Source organism: Polistes fuscatus, unplaced genomic scaffold (genome assembly GCF_010416935.1).
Source record: "Polistes fuscatus isolate 324 unplaced genomic scaffold, CU_Pfus_HIC Scaffold3, whole genome shotgun sequence".
Lineage (NCBI taxonomy): Eukaryota > Metazoa > Arthropoda > Insecta > Hymenoptera > Vespidae > Polistes > Polistes fuscatus.
The window spans coordinates 5931195-5954121 of NW_025113107.1; the positions used below are offsets into that span (position 1 = coordinate 5931195).

At 29.5% G+C, this 22927-nt stretch overlaps 1 protein-coding gene across 7 annotated transcripts in view; it reads right to left on the reverse strand.

Annotated features, from left to right (window-relative positions):
- Nucleotides 1–22927, reverse strand: part of LOC122519548 (mitogen-activated protein kinase-binding protein 1) — a 99276-nt gene that overhangs the window by 75962 nt on the left and 387 nt on the right. The window contains exon 1 of one of the 7 annotated variants that reach the window (XM_043639065.1): nucleotides 15842–15902. The exons of the other annotated variants lie outside the window; for them this stretch is intronic. The gene's annotated coding sequence lies outside the window, so the exon portion shown is untranslated. Of the gene's footprint in view, nucleotides 1–15841; nucleotides 15903–22927 lie in introns of those variants that run through there. 7 annotated transcript variants of the gene reach the window in all.

Genomic DNA, 22927 nt, shown 5'->3' on the forward strand with positions numbered 1-22927 from the left:
AATTTTTCTACAATTAATTTCTCTTACCGTTAAATTAAGTCAATTAATTGAATCAACTAAGATCGTTTATCATTAATATAACTTTACATGCGTTATATCATTTAAGCGAATATATCATCATCAATTATAACGATTAATAATATAAAATCATTTAATAGCTCGTAGCGTTATAAAACAAGCCAAATAAATATTTTCCAATAGTAAAACGAGTTTACTTATTTCACGATGGAAAATATACGAAAAAGCAGTCAGTAAAGTTTCCTCGAAAGAAGGAACATCTACATATATATTTTTACTACATATTTTTATGCACGTATCTTACCTGCGCCTACATATCATACTTACATACATACATACATACATACTTGCATAGATACGTGGTATACGCATCGTTTAAAAGAAGCGTATGCCATAATCGTGATCGTAAAACGTTGTGCTCGTTCAAAAGTCCATATAAAGTTATGATACGCGGCGAGAGTGAATTTAGTTAGAAAAAGAAAAGATAGAAAGAAAGATATTATCACGATAAGAGAGAGAGAGAGAGAGAGAATATCTAAATATACTAAGATTTGAAAAAAAGTGACGTAATTAATCTAAGTAGGTCGTAAAGTCTTATCTTGCTTGTTGAAAAATGAAAGGGAAGATGAAAAAGAAGTTAAGAAGTTTCTAGATGAGGAAAAACTTGTGAGGAAGAAAATCTTACATTAGAGTCTCACACACAACACACACACACACACACTTTTTCTCTTTCATTTTGTTCCATTTTTTCACCCTATCTCTATCACTCTCATTCTTGAAAAAGTGTTTGCCAAGCAAAGATTAGAATGAAGCCGAGAGAGTTGGAGGCAGGTTGCTGCTGGGTAATGTTGACGTTACCTCGTTGTACCGGATTGGTCGAGTTTACCATCGCCGAATAACGAGGTAAGCTCGTCGCTGTATAGCTCATAAGTTCCTCGACTTTTGCGAGCTAAGCCTTCATCCCTCTTCCTAATCCGCAGTTAACAGAATTTTCGAACAAGATGATGAAAATTCCGTTAAAATTTTCCGGACGAAACGAATGTTGATTTTTTTTCCTTTTTTTTAGTAGTTATTAAACGTGAGATAATCGAATGAGGTATACATGTATTTATACGTCATTATACAGAATGGTTAGTACAGTTATAATATAGATTTTGTTTTTTTCAATAGTTACGAGAATCGATATAATTTTATTACATTTATGGATACAACGATTCTCACATATATCGTTTATAGTTTCGATTTAGGTTTCTTAAAAGCGATACTAATTTGCGAGACCGATATAAAAATTTATTTAAAACCAAGAAATAACAATTATAGAATCAATATAGAACTGATATAGTATCAGATAAAATTTGATTTTTCATCGAACCAAAACCGATATGGAACCGAAATATCTAATAACAATTATAGGACCAGAATGGAACCAATATAGTATCGAATAAAATTCGTTTCTATGTCGGTTAATATACGGTACGGTACAGAACCGAAAAGAAAACAATTATAAAACCAATATCATTAAAAAAAAAACCCTAGATTAAAACTGACATAGACGAAAACTGTCATATCCATAACACAACTGAAACCCCGATATATAGCAATTAAAAACAATTACTTTTTATAATCAACCTTTCAACCCTTAATCATTAATCTATAAATTAAAAATTGAATAATCAATAAATCCTAAATATTGTCATGACCATACAATTGACCAATGTAAAACAAAAATACATTTATTATATTACAGATCCTAACGAAATGAGAAAATCGTAATTGCGTTGAATAGTTTTCCAGCGCAAAAAAAAAAGAATAGAAAAAACTAAACAAACAAAATAATAAAACCAAAGGTATTCTTTCGTAATGTATTATTCAAAGGAGACTTAAATTATTGGTTACTTCCTGGACTGAGGGTAAAAGTGTTACGACCAACGAGACGTAGACAAATAAATTTTCCAGGACGAACCTTGCCGGGACTGCAGAGGCATATAAACCTGCGGATTATCGATCCATTTTCGCGACCCTTCTTGCACTCGCTATCCTGCTATCCTGCTATCTTTCTCTTTCTCTTTAGCTTTCCCTTCTACTATCTGCTCTTCCCTTTCCAAGTTACCGGCAGGACCACGAGAAAAGACAGTCAAGATAAAAAGTGTTCGTCCTTGTAATATTTCACTTCAAATAAAAATCAATCAATTCATTTTCTTATCCTCAGTTTATCGTTAACAAGACGATCGTATCTTTCTAAACGTTAGAGTAATACACTATATATAAATAAGCAGGTCTCTGTTCTCTTTTTAACGTGTTTTCAAAGTTGCGACTAATAAAAGGACATACAAAAAAGAAATAGAGAAAGAGAAAGAGAAAGAAAGAGAGAGGGAATACATCGTACCATCTGCTCGTATTTCCTGTTCACCTTGGAAGCCAATACTTGCTTCGAGACCAGTCCCTTCCCGAAAATGGCAAGAAATGGCAAACCTCTTGGGCACATGTTCCAAGCTCAAGTTCACGTAGCAAAGTCAAACCAAGGATAATCTTAGGCTGCAACTATAGAGCCGTTTATTTAAATAATGACTAATTATACCTAACGAGAATTAACTTTTAATTAAATATATATAAACGTATAAATCACACAAAATAGAAAACATTAAAGTTACGGAAATGATTGATAATAATATGTCCATGAAAAAGAAAAAAAAAATACTTTTTATTTTTAATTATCTCCATAAATGATACACGGTTCCTTATTATCGAGGTTATCTATTTGCTTTTAGAATTCAAATAGAAATGTGCATTAATCCATCCCTAGAGATAACATCCCTTTTCGTAAGATTTTCTATTTTAAAATATATGTACGATGTAAAAATGCACTTACGTGTGTGTACATATATACACGTGTGTATATACTTACTCTTCGATTCAAGCTTTATGAAAGGATAATAGAATGTTATTTCACGAGGACTCTAGAGAATCTTCAAAAAGGCTTTATTTTCTATCTACCCCTCCTTTCTCTCCTCCATCCTTTCCTATTCCTATCTCTTTTCTATCGGTTGACTATATAATGCACTATCGTTGTATACCTTCTAATCAAAGGTCACCAGAATGACGTAGGAAGATTAAATAGCAATACTTGAGGTCAAGAAGATCGTTCAAGTATGTGCATTAAATCGCATAGATATATACATCCTTCATCTATCTTCCCTATATCTTGTGATATCAAAAGGGTGGCTCTATTCTTCTTCAAACTATTATCATCGAGGTCTCTCGATTCTTTTCCTCTTTATATTTCTCCTCATCTTCTTTCTTCTTTTTTCTTATTTTATTTTATTTTATTCCCCTCCTTCTTATTTTTAAGTATTTTGTTTACGATCGCAATGCAATAAAAGATCGGTGTTCTCAAATTTCTCTTTCTCTCTCTCTCTTAAGATTTTTCATCCTCTACCTGGCTCATACACATGAAAATAACAATGTTTTTTTATTTTCTCTCTCTCTTTCTTCTATACAGCAATGAATTTTACCAAAAACAACGCTGTTCTTGTTTTTTTTAATTTATTATTTCTATTAAGTTATGCAATATTCGCACACAGAATTATCATAAAGAATAAAACGATACGAAATTTTTCTTTTTCATTTCTTTTTGTTTTTGTTTTTGAAGATATTTTATTTTCAGCCGTGATAGTGAATGATAATCGAACGATCATTTTATTTTTGTATAAAAATGTTATCGTAAAACGATAGGTCTATCAATTTGTATACTCCTATTCCTATTCTCATCTTTATTTAAATACTCATCTATCTCTATTACAAATGGATAAGATCGATATAGATCACGATGACAGAAGATCTCTTGGAACGTACACGAAATAGCTATTACGCGAACGTACGAATAACCGAACATCATGGTGAATAAGGAGGAACGCAAGGTTTAACTCATTCGTAGAAGATCTTGCATTCCGGGGAAATTGTTTGGTGGAAGAAATAGAGGAGGAGACAAAACAGAAGGAGTTGAGAAACAGAGAGAGAGAGAGAGAGAAAGAGAAAGAAGAAAAAGCATTTTAGTATTCGCTCTTTGTCGTCGTTTTAATTAATTTCATTTCTCTATCCAATCCCATCTCTTTAAAGCTTGCCAAGAAATTAGCTATCAGAGATTGGTATCTTCAAAAAATGTATCGTTAATTCGTTTATAACACTAATTTCACGCGATAAGAAATATATATATATATTATCTTTCTTTTTAACGAACAAATTTCAATAAATTCACAAATTACCGTATCCCGTTTTATCATCTCATTTAACTACAAAAAACAATTCATCTCTTTATATTTAATTCTGTTTTTACATGATAGATATGTAACCGAAGAATACGTGTATAAAATTGTGCGTTTAAAAAAATATATTCCATTTATCGAAAACTACTTTTTTGTTTAAGGGGTTATACGCAGTTGCGAGGCTCGAAAAAGACGTATTTTCATGAATTTTTTCTAGAAACTTCATAGTTAAAAATTTTTGTTTGCAGCTTACATGAAGTGAAGAATATTTGTCGAATCGATTTGAAATTTTCAGAGAATATACTTAAATATATGTACATTTCGAAAATGCAAAAAAAAAAAAATCGATTTTTTGAAAATCCTAACTGCGTATAACCCCTTAACTCAGATAAAGTGGCCTGGTAAAGCAAAATTTTCTTATTAAAATTTGGGTAGATCGTGTTAAAATCGTGTAAAAAAAGAAATTCGAGTAAGAACAGAATTGCAGTATATTCGTATAAACGTTAAACAAAATTCGCGAAGATAAATATTTTTGTATCTTTTGTTTCTTTCAAAGTGTATATTTTCTCTCAACGATTATATTTCCATATACGTTTTATTAGCAGCGAGTGAATATTACGGTGGACTGATTACGTAACCTGTGACTCTCTCGTCTTGTAACGTTCGCAAACGAGAACTAACGCGCGTAAGACATTTAATTTTGGCCTGCAACGTTTTTGTTCCATCCCAGGCACCTGTTCGTCTCAACGAATACTACTGTGAAATGAAGATACTCACTTACTTATTTACTACTACTACTATTACTACTACTACTACTACTACTATTACTGACACGTTTAAAATAAGAAACGTCATTCTCAAGGAATCACATTCATTTCTAAGTTCGCAAATGCATGAAACTAAAGTTAAGTTGGAATAACTACGTAAGCGCGGAGAATCTAATCGTTTTAAGAAAGATTATGGGCTAATTAGCGTGCCCAATGTGTTCCAGCTTGAATTATACTCGACACTTCTTATCTCTTCGAAACCATCCTTAGAGAATTTTCTATCTTACTAACGTGACTCGACTTTACTCGTACCTTGCTCGTAACATAATAAGTCTGCGTGTGACATTTGAATAAAAATAGAGAATAGTAATTTGACGACGATGATCATACAAATTTCTTTATTTTGTCTTACTTTTTATTCTTATTTCGAAATATTCGAACGTTCGTATGTTATCATATACAAGGTATTTCGTAATTCAATCAGTACTAAATGTTTTCAATTTATTTGTAATCTATTAACAACAGTGTAGCTTATATTTTTATGAAAAAAAAAAAAAAAAAAATTTCATTTATTAAAAATAAAGAAGAAATATATTATAAAAAATATTTCACGAATTAATTAATTCAAAGAAAAATAATAATAAAAAAATTAAAAATCGATAAACAGATCTACTTGTCCCGGCCTTTTTTTTGGGTTCAAATATTTTCATTATCAAATATTTCTAACATTATAAAATATATCGAAATATTTGACGAATGACCTGTTTTGAAAAAAGGACAAAAGAATTTGTTCCAAGTCGTTCTATGGTAACTTCGATCAAACAAAATGATTCGAATCAATGCTAGGTGACGTTGGAAATGTCTCCAAGGATTTGTTAAGTTCATCGTACCATCATGGATAACTTTTATACATAGATTTGTAGATATGTTGTATATAATACGATGTAAGGACATATATGTATATGCGAGAACTTAATTATTCCGTACGTTCTACAGCGAATAAAACCGTATATGTGTATGTATTCACGAATAAGCGTTATTGCAAGTACGCATTACTTGAGAAATCAGTGTATTTTACGCTCGTATTCTGCTTATGCTTCCACGTTTGCATAATATGACCTTACGTAGATGCATATATTTATATGTATACATACATACACATACAGGAATATATATACATCTCTTTCTCTCTTCATGAATATGCATGGCCTTTCATAATTTCGTTTTATGACGCGAACCTAATTATATTGACCGAAACGGTATCGATCGTTCTTGTTCCTGTACGATTTATTTATTATGCAATATTAAGTCAATTAAATGTCGATCCAATTTGTAGGACGCGAACGAAAAAGCAATTCAGCATATATTTCGTTGAGAAAACATTGAGAAATTTTTTTAAAGGAACTCCAAACATTTATTGTTTTTGTCTTATTTTTTTTTTTTATAAATATTATTACGTACAATTATGTTTAAAAAAAACAAAAAGAAAGATATTACGAATGAATATATATATATATATATTTAATTGTCCTTGACAAATGATTTTTAATTAAAATTCAAATTCTTGTCATCGAGAATAGGAATGTGAGAAAAATAAAGTAGGCGTGTCATTTTCTATTGATATGGATAGAGAAAAAAAAAGAATGAAAAAAAAAAAAAAAAAAAAAACACAGAAGTTTGTAAATAACCGAAATCCGTCAAATAGTTTGATATTCTTTCGACGTTGTATCTTCTACGTGACAAGAGCCACAAGACTGCCAACCAAAAGAAATTGAGATCAGTGATACTACGTAGTCTGTCTACCACTCTCGTTATCGAAAAGCGATCAAAATTACGTGACTATTTTAAATCTTTTCTTCAAGGTTTTACTAGAAAATACTTTATATTCAAGAAGGAAACATTCTGTCGTAACTTTTACATCGACTTAAAACTTCTTTGTTCCTCTCCGAAATCCAAATCTTATATCCCATACAATTAATTTCATTTCGATTCAAATAATCAAAAAATATCAAATAAAATCAAATAATAATAAATATAATAAAATTTAATAAGAAATATATAAAATTACATAATAGATTTGATCTCAATTGTAGTTTGAACGAAATTATAAGATTCCCAAGTCAAAAACGATTGGCAATCCAAAAATTTTGGAAAAATATTAAAATATTTGATATCGTTCAAAATTAACAACACCATCAAAAAGTACATTAGTATTTACAAAATAAAATCGATTGGTATATCCAAAAAATTATACATTATAATATATATTAACATATATCGACACAAATTATCCATCAAAAAAAAAAAAAAAAAGAAATAAAAAAACAAATTTTCCAAATCACTTATCGAAAATCTCCAAAAATTCGATATTGTTCAAACGTAACAAAACAAGTTGTCAAAGTACATTGGTGTTTACAAAACATAATCGATCGGTCGTCTATCAAACGATACAATTATATCGAATGGAAGAAATACCGAAAAGTAGAAATAGAACAAAAAAAAGAAAATAATTGTCGAGACAGAATAAATATCGTGGGTAATAAATGAAAGAATATAGTGTCATAAAATCATTAAACTGAATATACTAGAATCTCGAGGGTATAAGGAAAAAGTGGAAAACCGTGAATGGTAATAACGCTTTGGCCATTGGCATGACGAGTTGGCAGGTATCGAACGCGCAAACATGAAGAGAAAGAGAAAGAGAAAGAGAGAGAGAGAGAGAGATAAAACGAGGGAGGAAGAAGTCGTAGGCATGGCAACCACCATCCACCCCCGCGTCTACAACGCCATAGAGCAGAGCGTTTACACTGTATCAAGTGTTCAAGAAATCTGACACGAGTTATGCTAAAAATATCGTGTACTGTTTATATGTCCTACCAATGCGTAACTTTACTTTCCACGCAGGATTCACATCGCCGTAACGATCCTACCTATTTTTTTTTTAAATCTTTTTTTGTATTTCTATTTTTCTTGTAGTTTTTGTTTCTACCATCTGCCGATGGGTGTATGTATATATGTGGTAAATATACTTCGTTAATGGGAATGCGTTTTGAGTCTTTCGTACAGAAAAACCTTCCTCCGATCTTTTATCGGTCATGGAAAAATAAAGTCACGAGATATATTGACTTTAATTTTTTTTTTATTTTTTTGGACTGAAGAATGATTAAAAATATGTATTAATAACTTGCTTACCACGCAGTATTTATTTTTTATTAAGACACCTTATGGATCCTACGTAATTTTTCCTTTTTATTTATCTTTCTATTTATTTTATTATTATTATTATTATTATTATTATTTGTTTAAATAATCTCGCTAAAATATGTGTAAATAGGTATATTAATGAGAATACTTTTTTCTCGTTTTCCCACTATGAAACTCTTTTTTGGTCATGGAAAATTAAAGTCAAGGGTCATATTGGCTTTTCTTGTTTTTTCTTATTCACTTAAGAATGGTTATAAAGCAGCGAACAAAAAATCATTTGATTTAATGGGCTCATGAAAAATGGTTGAACTTTGAGATCTTAATTAAGGTATTAAAAGAGAAAGGGAATAAGGGCTGGTTGATAATCCGTGAAATCTGACCCATAAGTTGGTGAACTTAACGGCATAATAAAGCGTCAACATTTTACACGTTCCACAGTTATTAAGAAGCATGAATAAAGAAGGGAAATAATACTAGCTCGTTCTACGTCATTCTTTTGATTAAATATTTTCCGAATCGTAAAAATAAAATCAACAGAAAGAGAGTGACAGAGATAGATAAATTAAGAACTAGGAAAAAGTGTGTGTGTGTGTGTGTGTGTGTCACAAGGAATTTAAATTTTATTCATTTTAACTTTCAATTATTTTCCATCCCGACAAGAAAAAAAAACTGGCTTAAAATTCTATCCAATCTATTTTTTTTTTTTTATTATTTTTTCTTTTATATCAACTTTTAAATCATTTAACGAAATTACGCAGGTTGAATATTTTTTTGTTGAGATGAAATTTTATTCGTCTTTCGTACCATTTTTCGTCGCATATATCATAAAATTCATTGAATGTGCCATAACCGGTTGCTAGTCGTTGCATATCAAACTTTCTTGATTCTCTATAATGAATGAACAGAAATAGGAAAGAACAGAGATAGAAAAATAAAAAGAAGGAAAAAAAAAACTATCTCATTTTATTTCTAATATTTCGATTCTCACAAAACGATGCAACGTAATTGCAAAAAACTCATACATATAAGATCAGCAACGAGATAGTATTATTAATGACAATGGATACGTTTGTGTTCTTTTAAAAAATATGGTTTGAATATTATTAAATTTTTTGTTATTTTTTTTCTTTTTTTTTTTATATACCTACCGAATCGTTATCATAAAAATATAACACAATATTTTTTTAATAAATGATTATTACAAAGTATATAAAAACAGAATATTCTTGTACGAGAGAGTGAAAATGAAAATGAGTAAATATTAAAAATTATTTAAAATTTGTAGTATTATTATTGAAAATGAAAATTTAATATAACCACGAGATAAAAAATATATTGATTTAAATAAATTTCATATATTATTAACTAAAGTTTTAAATTATAAAATAAATTCTTTATTTTATATAAAACTAAATGTTACATATAATAATACATATATTACTTTTATCCATTCAAATAATATAATAATATTTTATTCTTTTTCACAAACATAATATAGATTTTCGTATTATAGGAAGTTTATACCTACAACCATCTCACATCCTTTCCTTTTTCTCATAAGATTTATCAATAACATCAAAGGATCTCATATCCCTTACAAAATACGAAAGAACAAATAACAGATAAACAGAATATTATGCAGAAAACAATAAGAAAAAGAAAGGAAACCAAATATATTTGACCAATCGGCCACACCTTTTATCAGTTTACCTATTTTTTTTCCCTCGATATTCACTGATCTATATACCATACATGTAATTAGTTAAGTACAATACATACATATATGTGTATATATTATACACACAAAGTGATATATACTTAATAGGTAAAGCAAGTATTGGTACGGAACGAAACAAGCGTAAAAAGAAAGATCTACTAGTAACATACAAGAAACGTATAACACAAATATGGAAATATTTGCTTGTTGTATTTGACGCATCAACGCACTGCCGATCTTCTGTATCTCTAGAAAATAAAAGAGAAAGAGGAAGAACTTAAACGCCACCTTTTGCTTCCTCGTTCCCCTGCCTATCATGGGACCACCTTTTATCTTGCCACGTCGATACTATTCTTGGCAAACATACTACAATCCTTATGGTTAAGAACAAAAGAGTTATTTTTCTGAAATAATATAAAAGGATATTTTATACAATAATTATTCCTTACTTTTTTTTTAAAAATCAATTTTTCTTAACGCGTTCGCGTTTATACCATTTTTGGTACATACTTGAATTTCTTTTAATTGGCAAACAATAAATGATAGTTTTGTCCTTGGCTAATATACTACATCCTTATAGTTGAGAATAAAAGTAATTAAATGTATTTTTGCTAAGAAATAAGATTAGAAGGATATTTTACAATTTTTCTCAACAATTTTCATGCCACGTGATGACTACTTTAGATACATACCTGAACCTCTTTTCTATGTGAAGTGAAATTTGGATTAGTGATAAATAAATTACAGGAAATAAAAATCCAAGAAATCATAATTAGTACGAATAAAATTATTTATGGCTTGGAATAAATAACGGAATTAATTAATTATTAAATGAATATTTATACGTAAAGGTAAAAATAATAAAACACGAATAACTAAATCTATTTCGAAAATAACAAATTCCATCAGCCATAAGTTAATATTTTGTTGTGAATATATAAAATATTTAATAATACGTTCATTGTACCTCATCTGAGATATTAAGTTTTCAATTTTAGCTAATAACAGAACAAAAATTGCTCACCGATGTTTTATACAAAGTAAAAAAAAATATATATATAAAAAGAGAGAGAGAGAGAGAGAGAGATGTTTGAACTTTCATAAAATGAAATGCATATGTTGATAAATTAAATGGAATAACTAAGATAAAAATAAAAAAAAAAATAAAATAAAATAAATAACTGAACAAATATAAATAAAAAAAAGAAGTAGAATATAACAGATATTATACGAATTGGAACGAGAAGTTTCCTTACGTGCAAATAAATGTTGAATCTTATCTTCTAGATAAACAATTTATGAGATAATTACTGGTTCTTCTTTAAAACGCCGATTAACCGATATTAAAAAAACGAAGAAGAAGAAGAATAAGAAGAAGGTTGCGCGTTGAAAAGAAAGTTACTTTCTCTGTGAAAATGATCAATGAAAAAAAGAGAATTCCGGAGGACTTATCGCTCTAGTTAGAAAAAGCTTAGCTGAAAGGTCGAAATTGTTAAAGAGTATTTACAATACAGGTCAACGAAAACTCTTTTTATTATTTCTCTCGGTCTTGAATTTTCTACTTTTTTTTTCTAGTTTCAAGAAAACTTTGCACTCGACTCTTTTTTTTTCTTCTTCTCTCTTTCTCTCTCTCTCTCTCTCTCTTTCTCTTTTTTTCTCTCTCCTTTTCTTTTCTTTCTTTATCTCTTTTTGTACTCGATCGAAGAAACTTATTTCGTTACTTTTTCCGTAACATTCGTCCAAGATTTTTATCTACGTTCTTAGGGAATACTAAAAGAAATTACGAACAAACTTGAACGTCTCTCTACGATTTTCTTTTACATTCTCACAAAAGTTTACTCATTCACTGATCTCGGGAATTTCTAATTCGAATCGATTTGTAAAGCGAAATGGAAGGAAAGAGTGAGGGAGAGAGAGAGAGAGAGAGAGAGAGAGAGACATACACACACAAACGACCATCCTTTTTAATCTTTTTTAGACTGAATGCCTTTCAAGTGAATGAGATTAATTAAAAAAGTAAATAAAAGAAAAAATAACAAAAAGGAGGAAGAGATAACAAAGAAAATGGTTAAGAAGAAAAAGAAAAGATGTGAAAATAAATAAACGGGGAAAAAAGCAAAGTGAGTTTAAGGTCACCAAATGATATTGAGAAAATTAAAAGATAAAATATAAGTAACGAAAAAAAAAAAAAAAAAATAAAAAAATAAAGGTTAAAAATAGAGAATGAAAAATATTTTAATAATTTAAGAAACCGATATAATTTCTGTTCCATATTCGTTTTATTTATAACTGCTTTTTTTTTTCACCAATAAAAGAACTACCAATTCTTCCCTAAAAAAGATCAGTTTGTAGTTTAGATTATAAAAAAGAAATTTGTTTTTGGTTGCGTATCGATTACAGCTCGGTTTGGATCTCATAAAAAAAATTAACATTGTTTCAAATAATATATTAAACATTTAATAATACATTCGCTGCAGTTTGTATAAAATATGAAGTTACAGTTAAAGATTTAAAGTTAGACACAAAACCAATAAATAACTAAGAAACAATAATTATAGAACCGATATGTAATAGACATAATATTGATTTAGTATCGAATCGAATCATAACCGATTAAGAACCGACAGATAGTTATAAATATTATTTGAAACAAATATAATACCGATTCTATATAAAATTAAACAGTTACCGATTTAATATCAATTCTGTACCGAACTGAACCGAAGCGTAAATGAAATAAAACTGAAAAATAATAATTATTGAACTATACTTATAATTGAAAATAAACAATTGTATAACCCATAAATTACAGTTATAGAACCAATATCTAACCAATCTAATACCAGTTCTACATCGAGCCGAAATCGAAACCAATATGCTGTGATATATCTGTAAAATTGTTCAATACTTGTAACTGTTCCAATAAGAACAGTCATATAACAATGTAAAACAATTATTTTCCGATAAACAAAAATTCAATGTATTTTTCAATGCGATTAGATTGCTCAAGTAAGTAAGTAGATTTTTGTTTGTATTGATCTTTCTAGTCAGTGACGTATCGTTTTCGCATAAGTTCGAATCACGTGTACATACGTGAGATACGATATGGAAGCTCGAATGAACATAACTGGATGTTATTACTTTATATGGGCAAGAATGGATTTCTAATTACAAGGAGAACACACACACACACACACATAAACACATAAAGAGAAAAGATGAGGAAGAGGTCATCACGAACAACGATCTTATAATTCTATAATAATAAAGATTTAACAAAGAGAGAGATACACGGATATATTCTTATATTCTTCGTCCTTCGTGAGAAGAATTTATTATAAAAAGATTGTTCTTATCTAGATTATCTCCTACGATGTACTACTTTTTATACTTAGATAAACATTCCATCAAGCGTATATAGATAGTTCTACATATATGAAAATGCATTATTAAAAAGACTAAGAAAAGCAGTTTTTGAAAGCCGCGTATGATGTTAATTTACGCTCGAAATATCCGGTTATGCAAAAGAAAAGTTAGCTAAGAAGAAGTAAGGTAGAACGTTGGTAGGTACTTTTATGACGGTTTACTAGACTCTCCTTTCGAAAACTCTACGGCGAAATAACTTCCTCTTCTTCTATGGCGACACGATAGAGAAAAATACCGATTTCTTTATTTTTCTGGACACAATGAGAAAAATAAAATCAATGGAAGAAAAATATTCAATAAAATGTTATAACTATTACAAAATTCTATCTAAAATATTAGTTTACATTTCTAGAATACGCTATTTTGATTAAAACTCATTAGTAATTATTTGAACTTATATAATGAAAAAAAAAATATATCCTTTTCTGATCAAATTGAATTAATTACAAATTTAGTGTATACAATTTTAACACAATAATATGTAAATCTATTGTTAAGCATTAACAAATCATGCAATATTAACGCTTGTAAATTTATTGTTAAATGTAACATTCAACGTATTACTATTTTATTGGTATCGTATAGAACTATAATAATCCTATCGAAAATTTCCAAAAAAATTCTATATACATAAATGAATTTAATTAATGAAAAATTTAATATGAAATTTATTTTTTTTTTTCTCGCAATAATATAAGAAAGAATGATAAAGAATCCTATTATAAATTTGAAGGAAACCTATAACGTATTGTTATCAATATTACCTTTCTATTCTTATGTCATATTCTATAGAAAATAAAGGACAGGCAAAAGGACTATGAAAGAAACTTCGACATTCCAAGATTATAGAAGTACTACCTACATCTTAAACTGCATTCTCGTTCACCAGCAACGACCTAGTTATGTACCGACATGCTCAAATTTCATCTTCGAGACATCGATGTACCTATCAATAAATTATTGGAGCGCTAACGGAATCAGATATGAATGAATCCAACCTACTCTAGGGCCTTCCTTCCAATTCTATAGAGCAAAAATCAAAAGTTACGCGATTGTTTTGTATATAACTTTGATATTATGTACTCTAAAGAAAAGTGATTTTATAGAAAAGTTATTTTGTTAAGATAACAATCGCACGGATAAATTTCATTTTTCATTTAAAAGAGAACTTGTTTTCAAACGACATACATTTGTTACATAACATTTATATAATATTTCAAACGTAATAATTAACGAGATAATAAATATATTTTCTGCTTACTTTGCCCAAAAAATCAAATTAGGGATTAAATATCATCAAGGAATTAAGTAAAATGTTATTTAATTTGCATAAGTAATCTTATTGTTAGTAGAAAGTAGATAACTTTCACATAAAACTAATTTTCATTCAACACATAATTTCAAAATTATTACAAGTTTTGATGTCTCATCTTGTATAACAAACACGATGGTATACTTTAACTATTCCATTAAACTTCGTCGTTGGTAAGAAAAATTCAAGATTACGCTAAAAAAATAAAGACGAAATGTGAAATAAAATTTTCGATTAGAGGAAAATACGATGAAATACAAATCAGAGATAAAAGTTAGATGTAATCGTTAAAATTGTCTAACAACTTTGGAAATCCTGCGAACGTAGATTCGCAATATAGATTGGAAGTAAATTTCATTAACAATAGGAACATTACTATTAGCTATCCGATATGGAAATACTCGAAACAAACTATTCTCTTATTCTGCCAGAGGGTAGCATTATCCTAGCTCATCTACATCTTTATGGTGAACCCTTGAATAATCCAAGTAAGATTAGAGAAAGATAGAAAGAACTTAGCAAAAAGCGAAAAAGAAAAACGAACCAACTAACGAATGAACGAACGAACGAACGAAAAAAAAAAAAAAACAGAAGAAATAGGAAAAGAAAAAAAAATGAAAAAAAGAAGAAAAAAAAAAGAAAAACGGAAGTACGAATTTAACGTAATAGCCTGAGAAAGTTCGGTGCATGGTACGCGTGTAATTTTCAAGTTTGCCGGAACACCAAATGGAAAGTTTGCCATGGTGTAGAAACAAGTATATACGACTGTCTTCTCTCGGTGAAGAAGAGGTGCTTATTTCCACGGGTCAGAGATAAAAGCCATGGGAAAAATTCAATCTTAGAAAAAGAAAAATAATTTGCATTTAATATATTTGAGTTAATAATCGAAGAATAATTACTTCAAATTACAATTAAAATACTATTTATTCGACTAAGAATATTCATTTGCTCTTTAATAAAAAAAAAAAGAAATATATATAAAAAGCAAACATATTCTAATCATATTTATAATTTAAATTATAACGTAAATGGATGATATAAAGAGACAATATAAAAGAGACCCTTATGAGAAATATTAAATAAAGAAAAGATAGAGAAAATATGACGTATAAATTAAGCTCAATTTCGTACTTACTCTTTACGCGAGCTGGCGAGTAGATTAATTATACTAATGCACCGGATGTACGATCGTTAACAACGAGTGTAACCACGTAGGGCGTACTGTAAAGACATTGAACCATTAATACGTTTTATTTGGCTTTTTTATTTTTATTTTATTTTCTATAACCCAAATTAGTTTTAATTGTTTCAAACGGCAAGTTCGAGAATAGAAACAGTGACACGTTCGAATGACGATCGAGCCGATCATTGTCGAAAGGTATTTAGGGGAGTACCTATTTCGAAAGAGATCTATTCCTGTAACAGTAGACAGTTAAAAGACCTGGCGAACTCATAGACACTTCTTTACACGTTCCCTCTAAGACCTTTCCCTATTACATAGTATGTATGTAAGTTTTTTTTATGTTTATACGAACAAATTGGTTTTTACAAATTCAATTATATATTAGTTCACACAAGAAAAAGAATAGAAGTAAAATTGTTTAAATGGAAACGAAGAAAGATTCGTTTGAGATCGTCCAATGAAATTAAAAAAAAATTAATTAATTAATAGATATAAATATTGATATCAAGGATTGAAAATAATTATGATATTGATTTCAATTTTTGAAACAGTTATGAGAACCGAAATAATATTATTAAAATGTTACCAATATTATATTGATTCTATAATTATGTTTTTGGTTTTGTATTGGTATCGTTCAGTTAGGATACAGAAACAATATAACATTAATATAAAACTAATATAGAATTGATTAAGAACAAATACAAAATTTATAAAAAATCAATATTAAACTGATATAATATTGATTATAAAATATTTCGGCTCTAGAATCGACGCAAAACTTTTACAGAACTAGAAAATAATAGTTATAGAACCAATATGCAGCCACACACACAAAACTGATATCGATATGAATGAGAACTATTGTACCATAACAGCTGTATCATTTTTCCAATGTTCACAACTGTTTTTAAAACCAAAACCGATATCATTTAAATACTAATTAAAGAATCATTTCCTTTCCAAAAGCTACACAGAACTTAAACTGGATAAGTACCAGAAAGAATAAGTCTCACTGTAAAGTAACAAAAAATCGTAAATCAATATCGATACGAGTGAAAACTATTGTTCCAAAACAGAGGTAATATTATTTTTACTTCTTAACAAAAATCTCCTAACCATTTTCAATCTCTAATCAGAAAATCGTTTTCTTCCTAAGAAGCCAAAAAGAACTTAGAATAAAATTTCTTAGAATGAATATTTTCATTAACTTCTTCAAATTTATATTCATAACGAACTTGAAATAATAATAAAATAATTTATTAATCCAACGAATTAATTGTCTCGATAATTTTAATGTTAAAGAATGTTAATAAGAAACTCGAGAAAATCGATAAGCGGTTTCACGCTAATTGCATAGAAAATGAACAATAAATCAACGGTAGAAAGTATTTAAAGGTGTCTAGACTTGCACTTGGAAAATTTCTCATGCACGTGTCCCGTCTCGAATATTTTCAATGCGTTTCGCTACTTTTCTTCTCCTTTTTCTTCTTCCTCTTCTTCTCAACTATTCATCATAGTAATCGTTGTTCGAGAATATCATGCAAAAAGCACATTTGCATAAGAATAACGAACGAAAGAGTCTCGAAACGCGTAGGTTTAAGAAATGAGAATGTGTCGATATAATATACAACGGAACGTTAAAAAAAAAAAATAAAAAAGAAATAAAAATACAAAGAAATGAAAGAGAAAAATAAGAAGAAGATAAAGAAGAAGGAGAAAAAACAAATACTTGATTTTTGTCGAGCTTGGGGAAAACGATTTCAACAGGGTAGCAATACACGGGTTAGTAGAAAAGGGTGGAAAGGGGGAAATTGAAGTTTGCTTTTCGTTGGACATTATCCAGAAGCTTTTAATTTGAACAGATCCCTCGGCCGAATTTGCTTTTCCTCATTACTACGACTTTTCGAGCTTAAACTTTGAGATGTATTTTCCTTTGTCGTAGTGCCACTGCTTTGAGAAACTAGTTTTTCTAAACATTTCTAGGAAATAGCACACGAGGTTTTTCCTATTTTGTTATACGTATATTTATATATATGCGTATAGTATATATTATACAAGTCAAGGTCTGCCGAAAAAATCATTAAATTCTAAATATATACATACATATATATATATAGGGTTGAAAAGTTAGATTGTTCTTAACGGTAGCTGTTGCTTTATGCAACCTAGTTCGGTTGTTGTTATCTATCGATTTATCGAAGCAAATAATTCCTTGTTACGCTTTGAACACTGTCTTTACCGAAGTTGTACCGCTCGGTTTCCGGGATGTTCACGTTCGAACGATTACAATTGTGCAGATATATAGATACTTCTTATTATATATACATTAACAATAAAGATGATATATATTAGATCGTTCGGAAGATTCTTACCGATTTAGAAATAAATCGAAATATACAACTGTTGTCTTGAAATGTTCTTTCAAAATCGGTATAAACTTTTCGAACAATTCAATATTTTGAAATATATACTAAAATATATAAAAGTGTTGTCGTTAAATTTTCTTTCAAAAATACAGGCTAATTCTTACAATCCAATATATTCATATATCACCTAAACAATAAACAAATAATTTATAAACTTATTGTAATGCGTAAACAAATTTAAATAAAAAAAAAAAAAAAAGAAAATAAATAAAAAATTAATATTCTTATCTACAAATTAAACTATTTCTTACACAAATAAATTCAAAGAAGTTATTTAAATAAAGGACAAGAAGTAAATATTAGTATTAAATAGTCTTATTGAATAGGGATATCCTAACAGGTTTGAATTATCAAGTTCTACTCTTCTAATAACAATGGTGCGACAAACAAGAATATTATCTTACCGGTAGACTAACAGCGATCAAATTACCTAGCTGATAGCAGATAGATGATAATAGCCAAGCACGATGACTCCTATTGACGCTAATTACGAATGAGCATCCAAGAGAAAGAGAGACACACTGAGAGTACATATATAATATATATATATACATATATACTATACTACTAGCACTTAAGTAACACCCTCGTGCTATCTTTCAGTTAACTAGCATACATTCAATGGCAACAAAGTGACTCCGTCCTGTAAACTTTCAGTGAAGTTTCGACGCGTTTAAATGACACGTGTTTATTTACGCGTCTTTTTCTTCCGTCTCTTTTTATTTTCCTTCTTTCCTCTTTTCAAATCATCGCACGATTATTTTTAGTAACTGCAGCTCGATGAGTAACACGAATATCACATGTAACCACTTTGAAAAGGTAACGATTAAAAGTGAAACGATTGAAATCATGCGAACGTTTAATATATGTATACAGCATACTCCTATACTCGATTGACACAAACTCGCACGTACACACACACACACACACACACGTGTACGTTCGAGTTGTAAAACCCCTTTGGTCTCGGATCGAACGCATCTGCGGCACCATATGCGCGCGTCTCTAATACACATTTTCGAGTCTTTAAACTGCATTCAAATATCTATCTCTCTCTTATTTTTTCTAACTGTCGTTCAAATATATTACTTACATTAGTTAACACGCCAACACCTGCGAACTCTTTATTCCCTATGTCCTATCATTTTATTAGGATGGAAATTTACTAGATTGACGATACAAATTTTCCTTTGGTCTATGCATACATATAATTTTTTTTTTACTGTCTCATATATCACATTTTTATGTATGTACACATATGCATGTGTCAGTTCAGACGGTTATTTGAAATATCTTTTTTAATACTTGCAATTATTAGTTCATATATATATGGATATTTTAGTTTAGAAATAGAAATAAAAGAAAAAAGAAATGAATTTCCCTGTGTATTATTCATTACATTCGTTACAAATGATAATATATTTTTAATTTCTATATTAAATTATATGTATGAAAAAATGTAATGATAAAATTAATACAGAACGTCTAAAAATAAAACGTATTTCCTTCATATATCTCTATCGATCCCTAATCATCGTAAAAAAAAAAAAAAATATCCGAATTTCTCGCTGGTGTACGTCGAAAGACTCAATTAAGATAATAAGTGATATAAACCGATTATCTTTCGGGGGCGTTAACAAAGATCGCGTCGAGGATCGTGTTTTAAGGTGTTTCTAGTCGAAGAATATACAATCTTTTCTCTATGTATCCTCTAGGCTAAAATTATCTTTTACAACTCGCGGGAAATGTACTCGCGTCTAGTATTAGTATTCCGAGCAAAAGCAGACGCTTTTCTGGTCGAGCGTACCGCATTAACGAAGCACGTATAACCACTGCCTAGCGCATGCCGCTCGATAAGCATGCTTGCCACTTTCCCTGACCAATGCGCGCGTACCTACGTTCTATTATTTTAATCTTATTCCTCTCTCGTCTTACGCAGAAACGCGAGATATCTGTTAGCTACTTCAAAATATTTCATTAAAATAAAATAAAATAAGATATAGAATCTGGCAATACTTGCGTGCGTGCGTTTGAAAGCTAACATATCGTAGAGTAATTAAAGAAAAATAAAAAAGGATAATATCTGTTTTATCAGTCAAGAATTAATAGCGTCTTGCGAATTAGTGTAGATAAATAAATAAAAAATTCGATAAATTTGTAAATTTTAATACAAAGAAAGGGAAGAATTCGACTAAGATTGGTAACAAAATTTGTGATTTTTATAATCATGATGCAGCATCTATACAGAACTTTTTTTTGTATATCTAGAAATATGGATGTTAAAGATATTGATCGATCAATTACTGAAAAAGTTGATAATTATAATATTTTTCTACCTCGCGTTGCAAGGAAATGACTTATATATACTTTACTTATATATACAAAAAAAGAAAAAAATACAATTTTTTCCCAGGAAAATGTTTGTTCGAAAATATATCTATATCTTGGTTTCTAACCTATCAAAGTTCGAAGCGCACATTCGTCGAACGTGCAACGAAAACCACAGCTCTTAACAGACGAATCGTCTAGACGTATACCGCAACAACACAACACGCGGCTTAATAGCCTTTCACAAACCCGGTTAAGTCCTCGATTTCGCGCTAACGCCACTCTCTTTTAACCTCAGTGTATGATGAATTCAACAAAAAAAATGAATGAAAGAGAAAGAGAGTGTCCTTGACTCTACACACTGAAGTATTCTCAAAAAAAGACTTTATGAAATAATTAACACTAGATCAAAATAAAAAGAAATAAGTATTACCTTAAACACTAATATATATTAAATATTTTCAGTCTTCTATACGAATAATTTGAACTTCGAGCCAGAAATTGGTAGAACGCGTTAATAGAAGACTTATTAGAAAAAATATATTATATTGTTTATCGAGTTACAAAAAGATAACTAGAGAAATTAATTGAAAAAATTTATGAAAGCGATCTTATTAAGTTTCAAGGCTGATGAGTAAAGGATTCTTTTTTTTTTCCTTCTTACACTCTCCTTTTCCAAGAAAGTTCATTAAGTCGATTAACCATTTGCTTAAACGACGATCTCCTAACACGTATAATAAATTCACTTTGGTTCAGATAAAAGGTACTAAGAAACGTGAGTCTTATGTTAGTCGTCTTCTCGAACGTTCCTGGACTTGTCTAGAATCAACTAGCATTAGGTAGCTGATATATATATATATATATATATATATACACATACATATATATTTTTTTTCTATTATGAGACTTGACAAACGAGTCGAACGAGCCAATGGGGTCCAGTATCACCTGAGGGAGCCGGCATTTGGAAATTCGAGAGTTGAAAACGTTTGAAAGTTATTCCACGTGTTCATTTGATAAATTCATTTAAAGAAGAAAAAGAAAACCGATCAAAGGATGATTTACGACCTATAAATCCATAATTAGAAAGGAATCGTTCTAGAATGTGTACTTTGACTAGTGCGAAAACAAATCCATTAACCCTTTATGGATGAACGACGCACATACAGTGATAGATTATATTATAAATTTATACATTTAGATAATAAGTTATATATGTTTAGCAAAATTAATACATGGTCTATTACTAAAACCAATAATTAGAATAATTGGTTTATAAACAATCGAAATATAAAGCCATTGTTGATCACACTTTGATGTCCAAATATTTTCAAGAGTCACTGTATGTATTCAACGTAAACCATTAGTATAGCTGATTAACTTATATATGCGTTCAGCATATTAATGCTGGTCTTAATGCTAATTAATGTTAAATCAATATCTAATAAAAAAAAAATAATAAAAATAAGTAAGTATATTTTATAAAAATAAAATCTCTATATTATTTAACAAATAGTGCTAAAAAACCTGTATTAACATATTAATACGAGATACAATAGGTTCAACATGGAACTATTCCGTTTGCAATGGGTTAAGAATTACCCTTTTGTATTATCTAATTTAACCGAACAAATGCAGCTTCACGTTTGAACGATCAAACTTGACAAGTTATTCTAAGAATAGTGACGAATAAAGAATTTACCTTTCCTTGATCGTTGACTCACTTTTTTCGATATTCGATCAAACGTCATCTTTCGAGATCGTATCTATCTACGCGTTCCTCGATAACAATTATTTCCAAGTAAGTTAAATTTCCGATACAGAAATAACGAAACATTGTTTATATCGAATGTACACGTTTTAATCGTATCGAGTTTGTATCCTACGAAGTAATCGTATAATCGGCAAACAGAATGATCAGCGAACCGTAGAGTTTAACAATAGTATTCTGTCGATATTCGAAAGGAGAAACGAGGTGGAAAGAGATGTTAACGAACGCCCGCCATCAAACGCGTTCCTGTCATTTTTGATTGGTCGCTTTAAAAAAGGGTAAAGAAAGCGCGTCGCTACTTGATTGTCTAGAAAACAAAAGAAAGATGTCTGTCCGCAACACGATTGGTTAACTTGGTCGAAATAAAAGTGAACACAAAAAAAAGTAGAGTAGGATCTCTTTCTTGTATCCTATGTCTCCTTAGTTACAACAGTAGTTTCATAACGTTAGAGAAAATTTAAATAGTAAGGGGGAACCAAGAAGGCGGGACTTTCGAGGTTACGTTTCTAA